The following is an 18,363-nucleotide window of genomic DNA, read 5'->3' as shown; positions in this document are numbered from 1 at the left end:
AAATAGCAGGTATAAGAGAAAAATATAAATAAAGTGAAATAAGATAAATTAAACAGAGAAAGATGTGTAGAGTAATAGAATAAAATATAAGTAGAATAAAATAGAAGAAATAAAAAAGGTAAATAAATATAAATAAGAATAAAAATAAATGAATAATAATAATAAATAAAATAGAAAAAATATAAATAAATAATAAAAATTAAAATTAAAAATAAATAAAAATTAAAATAAATATAAAAATAAAAATAGAATTAAATAAGAATAAATAAAAATGTTAAACAAAATGGACAAAGATGCACATTTCCGTCTGTTAACCAGGCATGTATATCCATCACTCAGGGCCAATTTTTTATATAGTTATACCTCTGTGCCTATTATAGGGCCACCCAGGAAGGTGGTGTATCCTCACCCAGGTGAGCCCTACCACAGGAGACGCGAAGGCGTAATTAAACGCCATCTCGCCAACTATGGAAGGCCAAATCATGAGGTTGGGTCACCCCCTTTAATGGCCACTGCATCCATAGAGTCATCCATACTTTATCAGACTAGTGCTCTATATGTCCAAAAGAAAATATAAATAAATGAATAAAATAAAATTTAATAAAATGAAAAATAAAAAAAAGGGATAAGAAAAACATCGAGAAATAAAATAAACCAGAAAAAGAAGATGAAATGAAGAATCATTTATTGAAAGAAAGAGTCACCATGATAATGGCATAATGGAATTAAATATAGGTCACACTGAACTAAATAATAATGTGGCAAGATAACAAAATTTATAGGGTGGCTGCAACGTCCTCCTCTCGCCAACCTGAAAAACATAAGAGAAAAATTGAGATCAATACAAAGTATTATAATATTTGGTAAGTGATCACATTTCTTATACATTCGTGATGTTTAAGTCCTCAGTGAAGTGGGGTTTATGCACTATATATTTGGGGTGTTAAAGTAAAATCCACGTTGAGACCCTTTGGACGAAGTGACTGTAGTTCAAAGATCCATTTCAGTTCTAATTTTTTCAATTTACTAATCCGATCACCTCCCCTCTTTTGTTGGGGTACGTGGTCGATCAGAGTAAAATTCTAATCCCGTTCGGTATGACCATATTCAGTGCAATGTTTTGCCACTGGCATGTCTAACCGTTTTTTCCTTACCGCATACCGGTGGTGATTAAACCGAGTTTTAAAATCCCATGTGGTCTCACCTACATAGATGAGACCACATGGGCAAACCAAGGCATACACAACAAATGTGGAAGTACAGGTCAGATAGTACTTGAGATCATACACCTTGCCGCTAGTAGGATGCGTAAACTGTGGACTCTTAACCATCTGGGGACAGTTAACGCACCGGCAGCAAGGGTATGAGCCCTTGTTTTGTACTGTGAGATAACGCTGAGTAGAAGTCTGGCAAGACACATCAGCTTTATCCAATCTATCCCTGAGGTTGCGAGGTCGCCGATAGGACATAAGGGGCGAACTCGCAAACTCGGGGATTTGCGGAAAAGACTCACCCAGTAATCTCCAATGTTTGTTGATCACTCTGGAAAATAATCCCGAGTGATCACCAAATGTGGATTCTTTCTTTCAATAAATGATTCTTCATTTCATCTTCTTTTTCTGGTTTATTTTATTTCTCGATGTTTTTCTTATCCCTTTTTTTTTTTTTTCATTTTATTAAATTTTATAAATTTAAATTTTTTTTCTTTTGGACATATAGAGCACTAGTCTGATAAAGTACGGATGACTCTATGGATGCAGTGGCCATTAAAGGGGGTGACCCAACCTCATGATTTGGCCTTCCATAGTTGGTGAGATGGCGTTTAATTACGCCTTCGCGTCTCCTGTGGTAGGGCTCACCTGGGTGAGGATACACCACCTTCCTGGGTGGCCCTATAATAGGCACAGAGGTATAACTATATAAAAAATTGGCCCTGAGTGATTGATATACATGCCTGGTTAACAGACAGAAATGTGCATCTTTGTCCATTTTGTTTAACATTTTTATTTATTCTTATTTAATTCTATTTTTATTTTTATATTTATTTTTAATTTTAATTTAATTTTTTATTTTTATTATTTATTTATATATTTTCTATTTTATTTATTATTATTATTCATTTATTTTTATTCTTATTTATATTTATTTACCTTTTTTATTTCTTCTATTTTATTCTACTTATATTTTATTCTATTACTCTACACATCTTTCTCTGTTTAATTTATCTTATTTCACTTTATTTATATTTTTCTCTTATACCTGCTATTTCTCAGACTCTATTCTGACCTTTTTTGCGGCCGTTGCGAACCGCATCTAGAGTCACATCGTTGGACATGCGCACATGCGCATTTGTTCCAATAGAGCTGTTCATTGTTTACGTGTCGGTGCGCATGGCCGGAAGTGCGCGCGGACACGTGACGCGATGGAGGAGGATCATGTGACTTGGCGTGTCACGTGGCCGCGCGCGCGGACGCCCATGCTGCATTGCTGGTTACACTGTACGTATGATTTGAATATAACATATAGGGTGAGTGCAACTGAACCATCCCGCCTCCCGTATTGTCATTAATTATGCAACACGTTTGAACGTAATGATGTAATTACTGTATTATGATATTTTCGGCTGTAAAACGTAGCCTTTGTAAAGTTTTATTGTGTTTTTAACATACACTGTCCACCATGCACTTTATCATTATAGTGGCAATTTATACCCTATATCTTATAGCACTTTACATGGTATATACCTCTTAATTTTTTGATTGGTTACTTTATTGATTTGTTTGTGTATTTACATATATATAGCACCCATGTGATCACTGTTTGTTGCTTGAAAAAGGCTGCACTGGCAGCAGAAACGTTGCGCTTTTTGTATTGATATGGAATAAACACCTTTTCTACACTCATAACCTTGAGTGCTGCAGCTTCTTCTTGGATATATTCTTCTGTAGATACGGCCTCCAGTACTGCGCACAATACTCCAAGTGAGGTCTCACCAGTGTTCTGTACAGCGGCATGAGCACTTCTCTCTTTCTACTGCTTATACCTCTCCCTATACATCCAAGCATTCTACTAGTATGTTCTGCTGCTCTATGACATTATCTGCCTACCTTTAAGTCTTCTGAAATAATGACCCCTAAATCCCTCTCCTCAGATACTAAGGTCAGGACTGTGTCAAATATTCTATATTCTGGTCGAAGGTTTTTACGGCCCAGGTGCATTATCTTGCACTTATTCACATTGAATTTTAGTTGCAAGGGATGGCCCTACAATGGGTCCCGCGAGAGATTTTTGACTCCTGCAATGAGTCCCGTGAGAGATTTTTGCCGCCCCGAGAGATTTTTGACCCCTTCGCGACCCATGACGGATCCAGTCCATATGGTGCCACTCAGTGTGTATGGAGTGGGCTCCCACTCCATACCCGGTGACCCCCAGCTGTTTTCAATAGCTGGGGGCAGCCACTAATAGCCAGCATGCAGCGATTGCCGCAGCTGGCTATTAAGAAAGCTATTAACAAAGCTGACAGCGACATCTAAAGGGACATGTAAATGCATTCGGGGGGGGGATCCTTTCACTCCTGGATCCAGGCAGCATAATGTCTTGGGCCGGCACTGGTTCTGACCATTCCTCTAGTTTACCTAAATACTTTTTCATTCGGCGTATCACTTCAGGAACATCAACCCTGTTACAAATCTTTGTGTCATCATCAAAAGACCAATACCGTACCATCGAGACCTTCTGTAATATCACTGATAAACATCAGTGGTACAGATGGGTCCCAGTACAGATCTATGAGGTACCCCACTGGACTGAATGACATGGAATAGACTGCAGTGAACAGATAAAAGTTGTTAATCTACTTGTGAGTCACACAATATATATTGGCGTATACCTGTGGCCGGAAGAAGCGTCTGATGACGCCAAACTAGTCGCCTCCTATTGGTATGCCCCGCGTCTGAGCTGCCGCTCGCGCTCCCCACATGGAATATCCCGGACTGTTCATTTGTATTTTCACATTTGTACACCGTTGGAATAAAGCTGCTGTTGAAGTTCATCTTCCCTGGTGAGTGCGACTATTTTCTTTTTACACTGTGGACACAATATATAGTGCTTAATGTGTTTGTAGGGTTCTATGTTCAGCTAGGAGGACAAAAGAGTGTCTTTGTGGTCGCCATCTGGCTAAATTATGTTTGCAGTCTACTTTGCTATCCTTTTTTGTGTCATACAGTTTTATCCAATACCTTTAATGCTGGCACAAACAGATGCTGAACAATACTGTTTTCTGAATTGCATATCAGCAAAGTAAATGGAATGCAGCCAGGAGTGATGGTTAATAGTAAACATCCTGCAATGTCATTAACAGTTAGTCAGTGTAATTCATTTTGCTTTCCTCCATCTTTGATATCTAGTGCACACAGTGCACCGGCATATGGTTGATTTACTCATACCTTTAGATAGTGACAATAAAAGATGACAAAAGAACACGTGATGGGCACCACAGCCTTTCCTAATATTAGAAATCAGCCAGAAGTTAAAAATCAAGACAGACTGGGATAAAGTATATGATTATATCCGAACTATTCCTGAATTTGCTTGTTATTAGAACTTATCATTTTAAAGGTAGTGCTGGGAGATAATAAAACAACTGATGAGCAGCCGGCCTTTTCCTGATAGTGGATAACAGCAAAGTGAATGCGGCCGGCAAGTGCAAGGGTACGATCTGGTCCTTATTCTGGAATTTTTCTGGATGCTTCCTGTAATAGTAACAGTATTAGCAGAGATTAGATATTATTCGCTCCTCTTACCTTTCGTCTTACATAAATGGTATAACAATTCCGCCTTAATTGCCAAATATCCTCCAGGTGCAATCCAGATATATTCAAAGCATATTAGCAGAGTGCACATGCAACGTATAACCAGCTTCGGCCTCAAGAAGTGTCGCACAGTTCATAGCATGGTTAAAGGGAACCCATTTGTTAACTTTAGAACACAATACTTGCAGCATACATAGCGACCCCAGACTTAAAGGGGTTATCCAGCAAAAAACTTTTTTTATATATATATCAACTGGCTCCAGAAAGTTAAACAGATTTGTAAATTACTTCTATTAAAAAATCTTAATCCTTTCAGTACTAGGAGCTTCTGAAGTTAAGGTTGTTCTTTTCTGTGCTCTCTGATGACACCTGTCTCGGGAACCACCCAGTTTAGAAGCAAATCCCCATAGCACACCTCTTCTAAACTGGGCGGTTCCCGAAACACGTGTCATCAGAGAGCACTTAGACAGAAAAGAACAACCTTAACTTCAGAAGCTCATAAGTACTGAAAGGATTAAGATTTTTTAATAGAAGTAATTTACAAATCTGTTTAACTTTCTGGAGCTAGTTGATATATAAAAAAAAGTTTTTCCCTGGATAACCCCTTTAAATTCCCCTCAAATAGGTATCTACAAGGTATCTATGTAGGGTCTTCAGATATAAAATAATGCAAATCAACAATCCAACGTAAAAATTCATTAATAGATCTGTTAACCAGATCTCATAATGGACTATGATTTCATTCACATGGCAAAATCTAGTGCTGATTTTGCACCTATTGAACATTTAGCAGCATTTTGCTTTTTAAAGGAGTACTCCACAGCCCCAGTGTTCAGAACATTTTGTTCTGAACACTGGGTGCGGGGGTTGTGACATCTTGGCCACGCCCCTTGTGACAACACATCACGCTCCCTCAATGCAAGTTCATGGTAGGGGGCGTGGCACGAGGGGCATGGCCGTGATGTCACGACCCCCGCAGCCAGTGTTCAAAACAAAATGTTCCAAACGCAGGGGCAGTGGAGTACTCCTTTAAACATCTTTTATTTTGTGTCAATAGTCCACACACTTGTGAATCAAGTTGATCTAGGAGGGTGCGGCCAGTGTGACTAGAAGTAGCTGTATTTACTCCCCCTGTGACTACTTCCAATTAGAAGCATAGGACAAGGTTGTCTTTTGTGAAAATGTTGCATTGCATGGAGCTTAGGAGAACAGTGTCGGAATGCTGTTCTCCCCCTGTATAAAAGATACCGGGGCCAGTGTCTGGGACAATTGGAATCTGACAGTTTACCTTTCAGGTACAGCACAGATCTAGAGGTTGAATTTTCAATCTTTGCCATGCGAATATGCCCCATGGGTGATGAATGTCATCGTATAGCATCTGTTTGCCAGATTTCAAACTTCTCATAGGTTTTCATGACTAATCTCTTAAATGGATGCCATTATATATAGTGGTGAGAGATCTGTTAAATGGAAACCTTATGGGACACTGTCAACCATAGACTATTAAGGCATGGTGGATATGTCATGAAAATAGCTCCCAAGGTATCCCTTAAATGCCTATCGTGTTAGTCTATGAATGACGGATGCAAGTGCGACAGCTATATTTCAACCTACACATCGGAAACTTCTCTTATGTATACAATAAACAGAGGGGGAAAATGTGATGTGGGCCCAGCCCTATAGATGTTTAATGTACGTAGAAAACTGGCTGTAATTCAGGTAGAGAGGTTACATTTAAAAAGTACCTGTCAGCAAATAAACTTCCCTCAACTAACTCAGGCTATTTTCCCTAACTACTCCTAACACTGCCCCCACCCTTAACAAAATTTCAGAGCTTTAAAAGGCTCTGTATCTTACCTTTATTCTTGCTCACATAGTGCAATCTCCCAGCAGAAGAAAGTGGGCATTTCCCAGCAGTCATGACATCACTAAAGCCTGCTGGGGGATGACTTCTGCCCTCACATGGTTGCAGTGCTGTGATGAATAGAAGACCTTAGGCTCTGTGCAGCTTTCAGAGAGGCTCTGTGCATATTTCAGTGAGGCTCTGTGCATATTTCAGTGAGGCTCTGTGCATATTTCAGTGAGGCTCTGTGCAGCTGTCAATCAAGCTCAGTGCAGAGAAGCACTTCCTGAGTTTGGTCTCCTGCCAGGCCGGGAGGAGACAAAACTCACTGTTTTAATTGTGGCAGGGAACAGAACAGAGGTATTACATGTTAAACATATTTATGTTGATCATTTTAAAATCAAGTGAATAGGAAAGTGTCTGCTAAGGGATACTATATTAAAAGTTGCATTTGGTGACAGGTACTCTTTAAAAGGGATCCTACAGGACTAGAACAAAACTATACTTTCTATCACAAACCTTACACCTCTCCAGGGCTTGTTTGGCACTCCGCTCCACTGAAATGAATGAAGCTGGGGTGCTGTTTTAGAAAGAAAGTAACCTATGTTTTAATACTATTAAACATGACCTACACAAATCTTAGAGGCCTGCTTGTTTACATAACAATTCTGCAATATGATCATACAATTTTATGTCCGACTAGGAGGCTCATAATATGCTTTCGAAATTCTTTACTACTTGTATAGCAGAATAAAGTAGTGAACAGGTGAGAAAAACCTTGAAAAAAGTGTAACCAAACATGCTATAAGGTGATAGAAGGAGGAAAGCCCCTAAAACGTCTCCTTTCTTTGCTGCTCGTTAAGTTCTATTCTCATTTCTTATATATTTTCCATATCTCCGGTCCTAACTTTGGCTGGACTGTGAAATATTTCCATTCTTTTTCTCCCCCCTTCTGTTCCTTCGGCGACGCGTATTTCTTTTCATATCACTCCGCAGCTATTAATCAGGTTATTTTCTTATACCACGCTCTTTACATAACTCCTATATTCTTCCCCATTCATTTCTATCACTTACTCTCTTACCGAGTCCTTCCTCTCAGTCTCCTCTCAGCACAGATGCTACTACAGACCTGCTCTATGCCTCTGTAATAGAAAAAAAAATATATATATATATATTTATTATATATTTTTCTATACAGACCCATTTCCTCCTAATAATATACGTCATTACCAATATATACAATTATATGGCAATTAATTATCCATCTACATCCATATTATCTCCCACCACTCCCTCTGACCAGTTCTGGACAGAAGATGACTCCACATCTAAGCTGGCTAGAGGTCACCACAAATCTGGGAAATGCGCCCAAAAAAGGCGATTTTGTTCTGACGACCCTAAACCCCCTTTGACTTCACGTACAGGAGTAGGTCAAGATAATGCTGATTTCACTGCTAACCCCAGTGTAAAATTGACAGGTCATGTTGTAGCTCACCAAAGACCCTCGGCCCTTGAGGAAGACAAACCTAAAAGGGCATGAAAAGCTCAGTCCAGAGCAAAACCGGACTCATATGTCATTCAATCATCAGACTCCTCTGATGAAAATTATGATGACTACTACGACATTTATTCTCAATATTCTGATGTGGAAGAGGGTGAGGTATCAGATACTCCAGAGTTCATCCACAAACCATCTGCCCAATCTGATTCCATTGTCCTGGATAGTAAAGGGACACCCCTTTTTGACCCCGACCTCATTAGACACCCAAGGTCAGGGGAATGGGTTCCCCACTCATGAGTAGCCAAATACATTTCCATTTGGGCAAAGATATCTCTTGATGGAGGGGCCAGGAATAAACTCAGGTCAGAATGCCCCAGGCCTACCCTGCCCCACAAGGCTTCTTTGATGCCTGAAATTGATCCTACATTAGTTAAATACATATTGAAAACGGGCAAAAAAAAAACAAAAAGGGCTAGATACATCCCTTCGTTCTTGCCAGGACAAACTCCTTGATTTGTTAGGCCCACTGACAAAAATCTTGGATTTGGCTGAACATTCTTCTTCTTCATGCTTACCTGTAGATACTGAGATACTAAGAGGCTGAGCCCAATGGGCCATATGTCAATTTGGCAACGTTAATGCCTCATTATTTTCTGAAAGAAAGAAAACACTTCTCATGAAACTCAGACTGAACCCTCTAATGAAGGACTTCTTTTTGGTGAAAATGCAATCAAAGAAATTGGAAAATATGTGGGTATTTTTACTTTACTTGACAAGGCACAAGCCTCATTAAAAAAAAGTTTTCTCCCAAAGAGTTTTTTGGAAGGTCGGGAAACACAGGGGCCGTTTTCCCGGCCGCTCATACTCCAACTGTCAATCCCCCAGAAGTTCTTTCTTACCCCTCCTCTTCCTTCCAATGGGCTCCACCACCTTTATTCCCAGCATGAGGCCGTCCATGGTGCTCACGAGGACATCGCGGTTATCCATGCTCCAGACCACTTACAGGTAAGTCTCCCTCCAGGACTTTCTTTCCTTCCTCCTCTAGGAAGCAGCCTCTGATATTTTTCCTCGATTTGGGATTTCATTACTTCAGACGCATGGATCCTTCAAACTGTATATGATATATTTCCTATCTCCTCCAGTTCAACTCCTTCTTCCCCACAAAATTAAATTCTCCTCTCTAGATCATTTACTTAGATGTCAGGAAATCAAGGATCTTGCCAAAAAAGTGGTGATCATCCAATCTTCCCCCAATATTCAAGGATTTCTCAGTAACATCTTCCTTGTGAAAAAAAGACGGAGGACACAGACCAGTTATCATCCTACGTCACCTCAACAATTTTGTCCATTAAAAACATTTCAAGATGGAAGGCATCCATCTTTTAAGAGATCTTCTTTTAAAAAACAATTGTATGGTGAAAGTGGACTTGTAAGATGCCTATATAACAGTCCCAATACATCCTGTACACCAACCTTACCTCCAATTTGTTTGGGAAGACATCAAATGACAATTCACTTGCCTCCCCTTCGGCCTGTGTTCAGCCCCTTGGTGCGTTACCAAAGTAATGGAACCAGTAGTTTCCATTTTACGGAGTCGAGGTGTACGCCTCATAATCTACCTGGACAACATTTTGACACAATCTCCTGTTCTACTCAGTTGTCACTTGAATTGGACTCTTTCCCTTCTTACCAACCTAGGATTTTCAATCAATATGAAAAAATCTTTATTGATCCCGTCAAAAGAAGTTGAGTTTCTGGGATTTATGGTCAATACACAATCCTCTACCCTCGGCCTTCCTCCCAGGAAATGATGAACCATTCAAAAAGAAATTCGATCCATTCTTCTCAAACGGTCAATATCTTTGAGAACTATAACGAGAATAGTAGGCCTTCTTTCTGCCTCTATCCAAGCTATTTTCCCGGCACCTCTACACTACAGAGCACTTCAACGGCTCAAGGCTCACCATCTGTGGAAAGGTCACACTTATTCAGACAAAATAACCCTCTTTTCAGAGGCCAAAGAAGAACTCAGTTGGTGGCTTCAACACATCCAAACCTGGAACGGAAAAGCCAATTTCAATTGCAGACCAGATGAATTCATAGAATCCAACGCCATCCTTCTAGGCTGGGGTGCTCGATGCGGTTCCGCTTCTACAGGAGGCTTAAAACTATTAGCAGGATTCTTCGCCCTCAAGAGCTTTGCGAAGTTCAGATCGCACTGCTGTATATTGATTCGTATGGACAACATCTCAGTGGTTCAATACATCAATCGCTTAGGTGGCATGGGTTGCAAGAGTCCTACAAATATAGCCACTCAATTATGGAATTTCTGCTTAGACAGGTTATTGTTCTGAAATCAAATATTTCCCGGGTCTATACAATTCCATAGCGGATTGGAATTCCCGCTATCTCATCGACTCCAGCAATTGGATGCTAGACCGAACAATCTTTCAATCCATCAACACTCTTTGGGGTCCCCTCCTTCTGGACCTTTTTGCATCTTGCGTCAGTTGACAAATCCCAACATTTTACAGTAGGCATCCAGATCCAGAACGTCTAGCTATAGACGCTTTTCTTCAAACGTGGCCTTCGGGCGTTCTTTAAACTTTTCCTCCTTTCACAATGATTCCCAGAGTTCTAATACAAACGCTCTCTCTTCGATCGACTCTTGTCCCTATCACTCCTTGGTGGCCACCTCAGACGTGGTTCCCTCAACTTCTGGGCCTCACCATAGACATTCCGAGAATACTTCCTTTGTACCCTCATATCCTAGTAGATCCCAAGGGCAATCCTCATCCTATCGAATTCCCTATCCCTAGTAGCATGGCTCATCTCGGGTCTTCCTCAATCCATATCGAAATTTCACAATCAGCTAAAGACATCCTCGCTAAAGCCTGGTCCCCCGTTACCAGAAAAGCTTACAGATCAGCTTGGAAATTTTGGGATCATTTGGGACATTTGGATCACATACACGCACCTGTCCCACACATCTTAAATTTTCTTTCTGAACTATTCGACTCAGGGAAAGCCTATCATACAATTCATCTTTACCGGTCTGCCATCACAGCACACCATGCTCCATGGCATGATATCCCTATTGGTAAACTCCCTCTTATGTGCAAATTACTAAAAGGCATTCGTTTCAAGAGACCTCCTCATCCAAAATATAGCTCTACTTGGGACATCTCTTTGGTACTTTCCCTCTTTTCTTCCTGGCCAGACGATTCTCTTTCTATCAAATTTCAATCTTTTAAACTTACTATGTTGCTATGTCTAATTTCCATTAAACAAGTTTCAGATGTCCATGCCTTGGACATATCCCGCAGAACTCTTTCACCTCATGGTGTTCGTTTTGAAATATGTAGACTTACCAAATCATCTCTTCAATCAGTCTTTTACCCTTATTTCCCTAATCGCCTTTTAGGGAAATCGATTTATGTGTAGTTTCTTGTTTACAATCCTATGACCGTAAAACTGCTCTTTTGCACTCTTCGTCTTCTTGCCAACTTCTTATTTCTTATTGTAAACCTCATCTTCCGGTTTCCTCCTCTACCTTAGCGAGATGGATAAGAACTACTATGACCCTTGCTAGTATAGACATTTCTCTTTTCAGAGCTCATTCCGTTAGAAGTGCTATGTCCACTAAAACTGCCATCACTGGTGGCTCTCTTTCTTTTTTTTTTTTTTTTCAACTGTAATTTTTATTAAAGATTTTCACATAAAAAACAGAAAGTTAGTAAAACACAATCAAAGCATAATCTGGGGCGATGCCCAGAGCGATCACATCAGCACTGGTGGCTCTCTTTCTGACATTCTTAAGGCTGCTGATTGGTCTTCAGAGTCTACTTTTTGAACCTTTTACTTTCATCCTGAACCTCATGTTTCCATGTCTCTTATCTGATTCTAACATCTTCATTTATATGTTTATTGATATATATGTTTTGTAAAAGCTTTAAACTAGCATATTATGAGCCTCCTAGTCGACATCAAATTTATGACTTTCCTAACATTGTAACGGAGAATATGGATTTTATGAACGACAGGAGGCAAATAATATCCCTCCCATAACCCAACCCTGATATATATATATTTATAACTTAAATGGCCTAGACCCTAGCCAACTAGTGACTACGTTTGGGTCAATTACCAAACACATACATATTTTCTGTGACACTACATTTTTTAATACAAAACCACCAAAAAAGGTCTCCGGGCAACTATTATCATCACAACTAATTTCCTTGGGGAAATAAATCCCCTCAGGGATAACCCTGACTAGAGGCACCCAAATATATTGAATAAAACTTAGCTTTTATTAATGTCAAAATAGTAATGAAATAGTGCTGAGTGGCCACTAGGTGGCAGTGACGTTTTAAAATTACAGCACTGTGCATATGCGTTCTGATATTTATTGATTACGCTATGTAGCATGCATAGGTTCATTAGCTGATTATATTTGGTATAGCTAGCTGGCTTAAAAAAGCCAGTGTTTTCACTTTTTTTTTTTAAACCATGCATCCAGAATTTGTGAATTTGACTGGCTATTTTTTTATTTTTGTTCAGCCAGCTAACTAAGCAGCATCTCCTATGACAGTGCTGAGCTAAAATTATACCCTTCCTTTCTGATGTTTCGCCATGAAAAAGCCAGTCAATGGCGAAACGTCAGAAAGGATGGATATAATTTTAGCTCAGCACTGTGTGATAGGTTCCAGCATAGGAGATGCTGCGGAGTTAGCTGGCTGAACAAAAATAACAAAAACAACAAGTCAAATTCACAAATGCTGGATGCATGGTTTCTAAAAAAGTGAAAACACTGGCTTTTTTAAGCCAGCTAGCTATACCAAATATAATCAGCTAATGAACCTATGCATGCTACATAGCGTAATCAAACATCAGAACGCATATGCACAGTGCTGTAATTTTAAAACGTCACTGCCACTTAGTGGCCACTGAGCACTATTTCATTATTATTTTGACATTAAAGGGGTACTCCGGCGTTAAGACATCTTATCCCCTATCCAAAGGATCGCGGGGGTCCCGCCGCTGCCACGCCCCCTCCCATAGGCTTGCATTGAGGGGGTGGAGCATGACGTCACATGGGGGCGGGGCTGTGACGTCACAATGCTCCAGCCCCTGTGATCGCCAGTAATCAGACCCGGAGTGAACATGCTCCGGGGACTGATTATAACGGGGAGCTGCGTGCAAGATCCCGGGGGTCCCCAACCGCGATCAGGCATCTTATCCCCTATCAGGCATCTTATCTCCTTTGGATAGGGGATAAGATGTCTTAGCGCCGGAGTACCCCATTAATAAAAGCTACGTTTTATTCAATATATTTGGGTGCCTCTAGTCAGGTTTATCCCTGAGGGGGATTTATTTGCCCAAGAAAATTAGTTGTGATAACTACACTTTTTAAGTCTCTAAAATACACACAGACATTCTGAAAATGAGTGTAGTCACAAAATTGACTACGTTTGGGCTATTAAAGGGGTACTTCGGTGGAAATATATATATGTTTTTTAAAAACTGGTACCAGAAAGTTACACAGATTTGTAAATTCTATTTAAAAACCTTAATCCTTCCAGTACTTATCAGCTGCTGTATGCTCCACAGGAAGTGGTCCACAGTGCTATCTGCTGACACCTCTGTCCATGTCAGAAACTGTCCAGAGTTGGAGCAAATCCCCATAGCAAACCTATCCTGCTCTGGACAGTTCCTGACATGGACAGAGGTGTCAGCAGAGAGCACTGTGGTCAGACAGAAAAGAAATTCAAAAAGAAAAGAACTTCCTTTGTAGTATACAGCAGCTGATAAGTACTGGAGGGATTGGGATTTTTAAATAGAAGTAATTTACAAATTTGTTTAACTTTCTGGTACCAGGTGATAAAAAAAAAGATGGATTATTTACCGGGTAATCTGTTTTTCATTAGCTCATGACAGCACTCTTGGAGAGGACCTCCCACCACAGGACAGGAAACCTGGGAACATAAAATAGGGACCCGCCTCTCCACACCTCAGTTCAAAGTAAAGTACTCAAAAATGAGCCATTAAACACAGAAAATCATTTTCATTCACTTAGAATAATTAAACAACGTAAAAATACTTTTTTCTCAGTACTTACCCGGTAAGTAATCTATCTTTACCTAATCGCTGATGACAGCACCCTTGGAGACTTAGGATAGTAACCAATCAGGGCAGGACTACCGCCTGAAGGACTTTACGTCCAAAGGAATGATCAGAAACAGGATTTAACTGTAACCTATAGTGTTTTAAAAAAGTATATTTTGAGAACCATGTAGCACAGATTAGGTCCAGAGAGGCTTCAGCCTTCTCTGCCCAGGAGGAAGCCACTGCTCTGGTAAAGTGAGCTGAAAAAAAAGGAAGGTGGATCCTGATTCTTTGTAGTATTGGCTAATGTAATTCATGTCCTGATCCATCTACTAATAGGGCCAGAACATTGAACTAAAAGATTCTCTATAGAATGAAGGTCCTTAGTAGAGTCCAGATACTTTATAAGGCATCTTCTGACATCAAGGTTATGGAACTTGACTTCCCCTTCATGTCTCGGCTCATCGCAAAAATAGGGAAGAATAATTTCCTGAGATCTATGAAACTCTGAGACCGCTTTTGGCAGAAAAGAGGGTAAAGTCCTCATTACTATTCTGTCATCTAATATCTTGATATATGGAGGAAAGGCAGAGAGTGTTTGCAATTCCCCTTCCCTCCTAGCTGTTGTTATTGCCAGGAGGAAGCACATCTGGAGGGTGAGCAAGGGGGAACAGTAGGTTTTGATAGAGGATTTAATTTGGTAGCTCCAGAAATAAAGCGTTTAACAAAGATAGTTCATTTTTTAACTGCAAGTTAGCAGATAAGTGCTGAGATTTGTATTTTAATGGTACTAGGACTTAGCTTCTTATCCAGGCCTAACTGAAGGAAATGAAGGATCTGAGGGATATTAGGATCTCCCAACGGATCGACTGCTGGATCCGCTACTCTTAAGAAGGCTCTCCATGTTCTTAGGTATATGGCGGATGTTACATCTTTCCTACTTGCAAGCAAGGTGTGTATTACTTGGCCAGATAGGCCTCTAGCGTCTAAAATTGACCTCTCAGCATCCAGGCTGTTTGATGAAGGTGAACCGACTGAGGATGATGAGCTGGTCCCTGGTACAGTAGATCCTCCCTGTCTGGAAGAACCCACCAGAAGGGCGCTATCAATAGTACTAAGGCTCTGTCCCGTCTTCTCTTTTTCAAGACGCGAGGGATAAAGCAAAGAGGTGGGGAAGCGTACCCTCTTTCTTTTCCCCAGTCCTGAGAGAAGGCGTCTACTGCTGCCAGATAATCCAGTGGGTTGAGAGAATAGAACCTGTGATCTTCCTGTTGTTTCTGGAAACAAAGAGATCTATAGAGAATTTTCCAAACCTTTCCTCTATCATTGCAAATATCTCCTTGTTTATACACCATTTGGATTGAAGGAGATCTGCTCAGGAAGTCTGCAACCTTGTTGTCTTCCCCTCTCAGGTGAACCTCAGAGAGAGATGCTAGCTTGACCTCCGCTAAGGAAAAAAATCTGGAAGGAGAGACTTAACAGGGAATTTGATCTTGTACCCCCCCGCTTGTTTAAGTAGGCTACAGCGGTGGTGTTGTCTGAATATATCAGCACATCCTTCCCTTGGATTTGAGGAAAAAGCTAAGATATTGCCTGGAATACTGCATAGAGCTCTTTGCAATTTGATGTAGACTGATGCATCTGAGGAGACCATCTGCCTTGAAGGAGATGCTGGCCGCAGGAGGCACCCCCAACCCCAAGGACTGATACTCACTACCGGTGAGGGAGACCAAGGTACCTCTTGAGATAGGTTGTTGAGGTTCATCCACCATATCAAGGAGACCCTTGCTTTTGAGGAAAGGAAACATTTTTGGTTTAGTGATAAGGGATGGCCATCCCACTTTTGAAGGCTATCTGTAACATCCTGGATCTGTACTGAGCCCATTTCACTGCTATGATTCAATAGGTCATCAGACCCAGTATTGACATTGCTTCCCTCAAGGTGCATAAGTGAGACCGGAAAATAATTTCTACTCTGCCCTTGATGAGGCTCTGTTTGGCTAGAGGCTGGGGGGAGAGTTGAGACATTGAATCCAGAAGGATGCCTAAGAAAATGCACTGCTTGGAAGGGGTTAAGTTTGACTTTTTTAGATTTAGATTCCAACCCAGATCTTTCAATATGGAGCAAACTGCTTGAATCTGCAATTGAAGTGTTTCTGAAGAGTCTGATACAATCAGTAAATCGCCCAGATATGGAACTAACAGGATGCTTTGGGTTCTTATGAAGGCTGCCACCTCCTCCATCACTTTGGTGAATACCCTTGGGGCTTGGGATACTCCAAAGGGAAGGGCTTGGTACTGTTAATGGACTTAAGCTCCCTCCATAAACACCGCCACTCTTAGAAACTTTTGATGAGAGTTGTGGATGGGAATCTGGTAGTATGCTTCTTCCAAATCTACAGAGGCCAACATGCAATTTGGAAATAGTAGAGGGATTGTGGATTTTAGGGACTCCATCCTGAATCTTTTGTATGACAGAAAATTGTTTAACTTCTTCAGATTTATTATAACTCTGAAAGAACCTTTCTTTTTGTTTGTTTTTATTAAGAAGAAGTACTGGAACCAGGACTTTTTTGAACAAAATTTTTTTTATTTCTGCGACCATGGCCTCTTGTTTCAGGGAATCTTTCACTATCCCAGTGAGAAAGAATCTGTCTGGCAGAAAAGACCGGAACTCCAGAAGGAGACCAGATATCCGGGTGGAAAGAACTCTTTGTTGGGATTGGAGAGGAACCCGCTACCTTTACTAAGGACTTTACATTTCCTGTTGTCCTGAAACTTCTGATTAGGCTTCCTGGATTGGACATGACCCTGAATAGGAAATCCTTTTTTCCCATCAGAAGCCTTCTCAAGTAGTTTGACTAAGATGGGACCAAAAAGGCGATCTCAAATGCAAGGCCTTTTGAGTCCACATCACCCTTCCATTGCCTAAGCCATGTGGCTTTTCTAGAAGAATTAGATAAAGCAGCTGCTCTGGCACCCAATCTTATCGACTCTACCGAGGTGTCAAGATCTCTTCTCTAGGAGTCTGATTAACAAGATGGGATTGTAATTGTGAAACCCAGACTCTTAGGGAGCGAGCGACACACGCAGCAGCTACATTGATTCTGATAGAAGCTGAGGCCGCCTCCCAAGTTTTGTTTTGTTAAAGAACTCAGTTTCAGAGTTCCTAGGTCCTAAAAGGGCAAGGCGGATATGTTATCAATTATTTGCTTGGTACTTTTATGCAAATTAAAAGGTACAGGACTTCTTGGGCCCTGAACCTTCGTATAGGGCGTCTTCAGCCATGACTATCTCTCTGCTCTCCTCAAGGTTAACAGTTAGACAGATTGCTTTAAGGAGCAGATCAGTATCATGTGGAGAAAAGAGCAATTTGGATTTAAACTCTTCTTTCTCTTCATCAGAGGAGGAAAGTAGAGTAAGATTCTCCTCATGAATACTAGGAGGACTGGAGATAGCAGGGGTGACCACAGGAGGGGCTGAAGCACCCACATTCCCAACAATTCCTAAGTCCTTTAACCCCCTAACGACGCAGGACGTATATTTACGTCCTGCGCCGGCTCCCGCGATATGAAGCAGGATCGCGCTGCGATCCTGCATCATATCGCGTTGGTCCCGGCGCTCATCAATGGCCGGGACCCGCGGCTAATACCACACATTGCCGATCGCGGCGATGTGCGGTATTAACCCTTTAGAAGCGGCGGTCAAAGCTGACCGCCGCTTCTAAAGTGAAACTGAAAGTGACCCAGCTGCTCAGTCGGGCTGTTCGGGACCGCCGCGGTGAAATCGCGGCGTCCCGAACAGCTGACCGGACACGGGGAGGGCCCTTACCTGCCTCCTCGGTGTCCGATCGACGAATGACTGCTCCGTGCCTGAGATCCAGGCAGGAGCAGTCAAGCGCCGATAATGCTGATCACAGGCGTGTTAATACACGCCAGTGATCAGCATAGGAGATCAGTGTGTGCAGTGTTATAGGTCCCTATGGGACCTATAACACTGCAAAAAAAATGTTAAAAAAAGTGTTAATAAAGGTCATTTAACCCCTTCCCTAATAAAAGTTTGAATCACCCCCCTTTTCCCATAAAAAAAATAAAACAGTG

Source organism: Hyla sarda, chromosome 5 (assembly GCF_029499605.1).
Source record: "Hyla sarda isolate aHylSar1 chromosome 5, aHylSar1.hap1, whole genome shotgun sequence".
Lineage (NCBI taxonomy): Eukaryota > Metazoa > Chordata > Amphibia > Anura > Hylidae > Hyla > Hyla sarda.
This window is presented reverse-complemented; position numbering follows the sequence as displayed.